Source organism: Lolium rigidum, chromosome 1, assembly GCF_022539505.1.
Source record: "Lolium rigidum isolate FL_2022 chromosome 1, APGP_CSIRO_Lrig_0.1, whole genome shotgun sequence".
NCBI lineage: Eukaryota > Viridiplantae > Streptophyta > Magnoliopsida > Poales > Poaceae > Lolium > Lolium rigidum.
In genome coordinates, this window is record NC_061508.1 from 151,521,699 (window position 1) to 151,530,069 (window position 8,371).

Consider the following 8,371-nt stretch of genomic DNA (forward strand, 5'->3'; position numbering starts at 1 on the left):
AGGCGAATGTCATGCAAGAGCATGCCATGCTCTTTTACGGCCACGCAGCGCTCGCTCAGCACTTGATCATCCCGGGCGCCGGCACGGCCTCGGGGGGAGCTCGGCCTCGTCCGTGACCCGGCCCCTTCCTCCAAGGTCAATATCCCAGCCGACTGCCCAGTTTGGGTACACGCCCGGCGCGCACGAATTGGGGGCGCAGTCGGGGCGGTACGCGTACCCGTCACGGGATGGGTCACCGGAGGTGGGCGAGTCCTTGACGGGGCCGTCTCCTTCGTCCATTGACCTCAACCGTGCGCCGGCGAACTCTAAAGCCCCCAAGCACCTAGAAGCAGCAGCGATGGCCGGTGCACGGAACCTGCTCGACGATTTGTCGGCTGAGCGCGCGCCGCCACCGATGCAGGCACCGTCCACCGTGCAGGCCCCTCCGTCCTACACGCAGACAATGCTGACCACCATGCCCTATGCTTCAACCGAGCTGGCTCCCCAGCCACCTCCCATTGACACACAGGAGGACACCATTGCCTATCCCGGCAGCATGAACATCGAGCAGGAGCCGTTGTTCGCTGACGAGCTCACACAAGCCGCAGCTGGACAAGCTCGAGTTCGCCGGGTTAGCAAAAGAACGACCAACTACACGGTGCAGGAGGATAAGGTGCTCGTCGATGGATGGTTGACCATTGGGCAAGATGCATTGACGGGTGCCGAGCAGAAGGGGACCGCATTCTGGCGCCGGATCTATGATTACTTCCATGAACATCGCAAATACGGACTGGAGCCATTTGAGAGCGACCGCAGCGACATATCGCTCCAAAAGAGGCGGGGAACAATTCAAACGGAATCCAACAAGTTCCAGGCGGCGTATGATCACGTGAAGCGGATCCCCGTTAGCGGCTTGGGCATGAAGGACTTGGTATGATTCTTGTCAACACCCGGATTTTTAAGTCCAGATGCCTATTATGCCATTCATCGCAATCCCAGGAATATTGTTTTTGCGAGACATAATAGATTGATATCACAACACATCATTCATTACATAACATCATCGTCTTACAAATAAAGGATCACATGATCCAGTCTTAATACAACATAGTGGATCTAGAGATCCAATTACAAAACACATAGCGGAAGCGAAGTAGCGGTTGCGGTCCATCTGTTCCACAGCTGTTGACGTCGGGAGTGGTCCTAGTTGTCATACACGTCCTGCTGTCCATCTTCAGGGTTCTGATACACCTCTTCATAGTCTGGCCATTCGAATAGCCAGGGACAAAGCCACGAGTACTTTAAAGTACTCGCAAATTAATACTAATGTAAGTACTATCAACTATGGTAATGGGGTGCTAAGCTCTAAATTTATTTGCATAAAGCCAATTTTAGTTCACAAAACATTTAGTAAAAGCCTCTTCATTTGCTAACTAGCTCAAGTGGGAACATTAGTGTCATTCCCACAACTTTGTTGTGATTCATGTCAAATTCACCTTTCAAGTTCAAGTCACAAGTCACCCTTCACATGTCACATTTTTGAAAAATGACTGATGATGGAACAGTATGGCCTTTCCAACCGTCCTTAACCGTGGACGCGGCTATTCGAATAGTTCTACACTCTGCAGAGGTTGTACACTTGTGCCACAAAATTTGATTTCATCCATCAGGGATAGCCCTGAATAATCATACTCGGTATGCGGATCATCAATCATAACCTTTCACTTACATACCCCAGTATAGGTACCTCTCCCCATGAGTTTGGCCTCCCAGTGAAGACAAACCGTCAGCCTGGGAACTGCACAGGGATTGGGCCGGACATTCACCTCATTTCACGTCATTTCTTTTGTTGTGGAGGCAGCTTTCGGCATAACCCCGATGACGCTTGTTTAGAGGGAACCCATACTAAGACACATAAACTTCCAGTTAATCCCTACCCATAATCAGGTATTGTGGGGGTACTTGTAAATTGGAATGGTATCGCATCCGAACCCAACCATCAGTTTTTGTAAAGTTCACCATGTCATTCACAAGTCACATTCACCTTCAAAATCTTTCAATAGAATGACTCATCATTCCAATGTTTTCAAAGTCATTTCATTTCACATGTTCCCATCTAAAGTAGTCAATTTTATTGGTTAGCACTAGCAACTAATCATGAGGGGTGCTATCTAGCTTTCATTACTCTAGGCTAAATTTGATGCTCTTGTTCTACTCTATATCTAGACCAAGTGAAACATGAATCAAAAATTAAACTTTGATAAACCAAAGTCAAAAACTTGTAAGGTAAAAACTTGGGATAGGATCATTAAGCATAAAGTAAATGGTGATGAGGCCTTGCTCTTGTAGAGCTTTGCCTTAGGTTAGCTTGCAAGAATATTAGCTTGCAAGAGTATAGCTTGCATTGGTGTTAGCTTGCCTTGGTTGGTGTATTGATCAAAGTGTTCCTCCTTCTTCTCCGTAGATGTTCTCGTTGTCCCCTTCGTAGCCTTCGGTACTAGCATCTATAAACGGATACGAAGATAACAATCACCAAACAATACTTAAGTAGACTAGTTAGCCCTAATGGCTCACTCAAGATGATCTAGCATCATCATCTACATTACTCAACATTAGACTAGGGTTTCTTCTTTAGTGTTTAGAAAACAACTCTTCTTAATGAAATAGGGATTAGGGTGTCTATTTAGTTCTTTGGAGAAATAATTTCCTCTCATTGAATCTTCTTAAGATTTAATCTCCTCAATTCATAAAGGTGAGATCATGTTGACCAAGGTCAATACTTCCCATTTATCATTTGAGAAAAAATGATTTAAATGAGATTCCTCATCTCATGTAATTTAAATACTACTTTGATTTAAGATCCTCAAGTGAGCAAGTATGAGACCATGCAACAAGGGTCATCACATTGCTTCATACTACTTGGGAAGATGATTTAAATGAGGTGCTACACCTCATAGATTTAAAAGCCTAAATTTGAAAATGATGTAAATGGGCTAGTATTGACTACATAGCCAATTTTTGATTCTAGCCCATGATCATATGAAGCAACTATGTCATATTTTTACATAAACAATTAGAGCATTTGAAAATTGAATTATGAGAGTTGGAATCAACTCAAAAGCACTTATTGTTGATTTTTAATAATTGTTTGAATTTTGAAAAGTTACTGTCTTGTTATTTTTACTATTCGAATTCTACAGTAAATCTTGATGTGAATCCAGTGGGGTTGGATAGAGCATTTCATAACCTTTCCAACAATATAAAGTTCACCAAATTTGGTTGAGCATATTTGAAGTTATTTGATTTTGAGCAAAGCATCTGTAAAGAATTTGTCTCAAGAGAAATAAATCCGATTTGAATTTAACGGGCCACGCGGGAAAAATAAACGGGCCATAGGGAGAGAGGGAGTTGGGCCGGCCCAGTTATGCCCACGGTGCACGCGGGCCAACTGCCAACGGGGCCCACCTGTCAGCCTCACTTAATTCAACGAAACGGTACGCAGCGCGTGAGCCATTGGATTATAAGTGAGATCGACGGACGAGGTTCATCCCCTTCCTCGACACATTTCGCCGGGGACGAAACCCTACCGGCGGCAGAGGGGGTCGTCGGCGGCGTACCTGGGCTCAGGCAGGACTCGGAGAGGCGGGCGATCGAATGAGGAGACGACGGCGAGTCGAATGGTGGTCGAGGGAGGTGCGGAGGTAGTTGATTTCGACGACGCCTTCTGCTACTGGCTCCGGCGGTCTCCGACGAAATTGGCTTGATTCCGGCGACAATGTGGGCTAGCTAGTGTTCGAGGAGAGCAAGGTTGTGTGAGGAATTCGTCGCGGGAGGGTCTCCTTTTATAGATGGCGAGGAGTGCCGATGGGGTGCGGCGAGGTCGAGGAAGGAGACGATGCTACGGGCGTGGAAGGGGCAGGGCGACGTCATAGGACTGTTGGCGACGTCGAGGCAGTCCTTTGGAGCGTCCTGGCGCAGCGAGGAGTGGTCTGAATCAACGGCGTCGTGAGCGTGTACTGAGGTACAGTGGCGGCGGTCGTCGTCGAGGGCGTCATCTACAGCTCGTCCGCGGTCAATTGGAGATGTCTGGGAGCTAGCCGACATCGAGGAGAGGCAGCAGGTGCAAGGAGGGGTCGAGGAGAGGACGGACGTGACGAGGGCGAGTGATGCTCTGTCGTGTCCAGGGCGCTCGCCGTGCGCGCTCTGGCGTGGCATGGCGTGTCTGGGCGCGCGTGTTCTGAGCGTTGTTGGCTTCCTCTTGGCTCGAGACTTTGTCTAGCGTCATCAGCAGGGAAAAGTGAGTTTCCAGGACATGGTGAGGTGGGCTGGAGAGGACCAGGGGCAGGTGTGACAAGGTGGTGACCATGGTGGCCGGCATGGTCTGCTTTTGGATATTTTGGGTGCAATGTGGTGTGTCTCTGGGCCTGGCATTGCTGTGTGAGGTGAGGCTGAGGGTTTTGACAAGGTGAGCAAAGCTAGAGTGTCGTTGCCTATTCGACGGTACCTCGGAGGAGGGATCCTCACGAGGGGGAGAAGAAGTAGGGGCCATAGGGCGGAGTGCACTCGGGACGGTGGTACGCGATTTACCCAGCTTCGGAACACCTGCACGAGGACAGGGCCTACTGCTGCTTGTCTGGAATTATCTGGGCGCTTTCGCGTTGTTACAATGAGTTGTGGTTGTGCCTCTAGGGCTCCCTGGATCCGGCTTATAAAGGCGCATGGATCTAGGGTTTACACGGAGAGTCCTAGCCGGAATACAAGTTGCCTAACTACGGTACAATGTTTTTCCGTGTACGTCAAGGATCCGCCTTCCTCTAAGAACGTGCTAGATCCGGATACTTCATGGGCCTTCACGGATCCGGCCTCCTTCGTAGGTCGGTTAGGATCCGGCTTCCTGTCCTTGGGCTGGACTTCATCCTTCAGGATCTACAGCAACTGGGCCGCCCGATGGGCCACATGCCACATCACCATCTGTGGGCCACCCGGGCTTGCCGGATCTAGGCCACGCCGTTGATATACCCATAAAGTATACCCACAACATAGAGAGAGCTAGTGCTTGTACACTTGATTATTGCCAAAGTTTATGTGACATAAGCCATGACAAGTGTGTCCTTGTACTAGGGTGAGCATGGCTCTACTAAGTGAGGTCATTTGGAAGTACAAACCACTGTGGATGAGCACAAGAGAGAGAGAGAGGAGGTGGTACATAGTTGGTGGAGTGGTTGTACCCTAATTCTATTCTATGTGCTCCACATATATGACAAGTAAAGGTCTCAAGTGTGTTGAATTTTGACCAAAAATCTGGATAGGTGTGATCTAAATAAGGTTTGGCACTCATTGGTGGTCTTGGTTTGGGTTTAGGATAGGGTTTGTGAAAATTCCAAATATTTGGGTAATCTAGAATCTATTTCAAAGTGGCATCTTGGCATGCTTATATTGGAAGTTTAACTTTGAACCAGCAAGGTTGACTTTGACCAACTTGTTCACTTTCATGAGGTCTTGGATGAGGTGCAAAGAGTTGAGGTTGCTTAGTTTAGAAATCTCTTAGTAAAGAGGCTCAAAGTGGGTATGTTGTTAAAAATGGCAGATTTGACCATTATCATATGTGAGCTAAATTTGACTTCTCATTTGACTTGATTTGAGTTTCTTTGATTCAAAAAGTGTCATTAAGTGTTTAGTAACATTATACAACTAATGGTCCAAGCCAAAATGGTCTAGGTTAAAGATTTGCAAAATTGGCCATAAACACATATGTGCATTTTATGTTTTTATTTTCTTTTCCTTTTCTTTGACCAAAGGTTTTTGTTTTGATTTCATGGAGTGTTAGATTAAGTTTAGTAAGGGTTTCAAACCATTTGGGCCAAGTATAATGGCATAGGTCAAGATTTGGTATTATAGCTATGTGCCACATATGCCTCTATGCATATTCTTATTTTCTTTTTATTTCACTTTGGATTTTGTTGGTAAGTGATAGGTTGGGTTTGTTGAGGTTTTTCAAACCATCTAAACAAGTAGAACATGGCATAGTTGATTATTTGAAAAAAATAGCCATAGGCTTACATAGGCCTTTTCTTTTTAATTAAATTTCTTTTTATTTTGTTTTATCTTGGATGGTGAAAAGGATAGGGTTGAGGGTTTAAGATCATTTCAAAATACTTCAACAAACAATCATGGCAATATCACAACATATGAGCATGATCACTATGTATCAAACTTAATTTAATAAAAGTTTTTGTTGGTTCCAAATTTTGGAAATAGGGGAATTCATTTTCTTTGTTTTGAAATTTTTGGGATGTTACAAACCCTTCCCCCTTAAACAAATCTCGTCCCGAGATTTTAAGAAAAGTTAGGTTCCTAAGAGAGATTGGGCAATTGGATTAACAGGAAAACATACTTGGCATGGCCTTGGGTGCTTCCTGAGCTTCGGTGGCATTCATGCGGTAGTAACGACCGTTGCGGTTGTTCGGGTAGTTTGGGGCAAACTTCCTTCCAGTTGCGACACAGCGCTGCTGCTGGGCAGGTGCAGCGGTATTGGGGCAGTCTTGGCAAGCTTCTTGGGGCACTCATTGGAGTAGTGACCTTGGATTCCAGATTCATAGCAGGTCACAGTTGACTTGTCTCCTGAGGTAAGGGGCACAACATTGCTTCCAGTCCTTGGGGCATTGTTGGCGGCTTTCATCGAGCACTTATTAGAGTAATGACCAGTAACACCACAGTCATAGCAAGTCACACTTGGACTTGCCTGCGGGGCGTGGTGGGGTATTGGGATGAGCTGCTCCGATGATGCTATCCTCACGCGGAGGCGAGCAATGATGTAGTCCTTCTTGGCGTGCTGATGGCGAAGTGCCTTGCGCTCCATTGCAAGGATGTTGATGGTGTCAGTCATCTTGGCGTGCTCAAGGTGCATCTGGTTGGCCTGGGCACGGGAGTTGTTGCGGGTAGGAGGGGCCATCTGAACAATGAGGTAGATCATAAGATAAGAGGGGAATTTCTAGGGTTTGTTTGAGATAAAATTTGAAAAGTTTCAAAACTCGAGTAGTGTTGAGGGGGTAAAAGCCAACTACACGTTTTCATTCATACCAAACCATCACACATTACAAAACTAACACACAGTTGGTTTTAGGAACCATTCATTCGTTCTACGATACAAGAGACAAGATACCAAACTTACACAGTATGGCCTTTCCAACCGTCCTTAACCGTGGACGCGGCTATTCGAATAGTTCTACACTCTGCAGAGGTTGTACACTTGTGCCACAACATTTGATTTCATCCGTCAGGGATATCCCTGAATAATCATACTCGGTATGCGGATCATCAACCATAACCTTTCACTTACATACCCTAGTATAGGTACCTCTCCCCATGAGCTTGGCCTCCCAGTGAAGACAAACCGTCAGCCTGGGAACTGCACAGGGATTGGGCCGGACATTCACCTCATTTCACGTCATTTCTTTTGTTGTGGAGGCAGCTTTCGACATAACCCCGATGACGCTTCTTTAGAGGGAACCCATACTAAGATACATAAACTTCCAGTTAAGCCCTACCCATAATCAGGTATTGTGGGTGTACTTGTAAATTGGAATGGTATCGCATCCGAACCCAACCATCAGTTTTTGTAAAGTTCACCATGTCATTCACAAGTCACATTCACCTTCAAAATCTTTCAATAGAATGACTCATCATTCCAATGTTTTCAAATTCATTTCATTTCACATGTTCCCATCTAAAGTAGTCAATTTTATTGGTTAGCACTAGCAACTAATCATGAGGGGTGCTATCTAGCTTTCATTGCTCTAGGCTAAATTTGATGCTCCTGTTCTACTCTATATCTAGACCAAGTGAATCATGAATCAAAAAGTAAACTTTGATAAACCAAAGTCAAAAACTTGTAAGGTAAAAACTTGGGATAGGATCATTAAGCATAAAATAAATGGTGATGAGGCCTTGCTCTTGTAGAGCTTTGCCTTAGGTTAGCTTGCAAGAATATTAGCTTGCAAGAGTAGAGCTTACATTGGTGTTAGCTTGCCTTGGTTGGTGTATTGATCAAAGTGTTCCTCCTTCTTCTCCGTAGATGTTCTCGTTGTCCCCTTCGTAGCCTTCGGTACTAGCGTCTATAAACGGATACGAAGATAACAATCACCAAACAATACTTAAGTAGACTAGTTACCCTAATGGCTCACTCAAGATGATCTAGCATCATCATCTACATTACTCAACATTAGACTAGGGTGTAATATCCCAGGTATTTGGGTTACAAAATAGAGGAAATAGATGTGTGCATTGCATTCATGCATAGAAAATCTGGAGAATTTTCGCGCTTTAAAGTAAAACGATCCACGATAGCGAAGTTTCACTTGACCTTGGTGGAATTGAAGTAGCTCATCAAGTC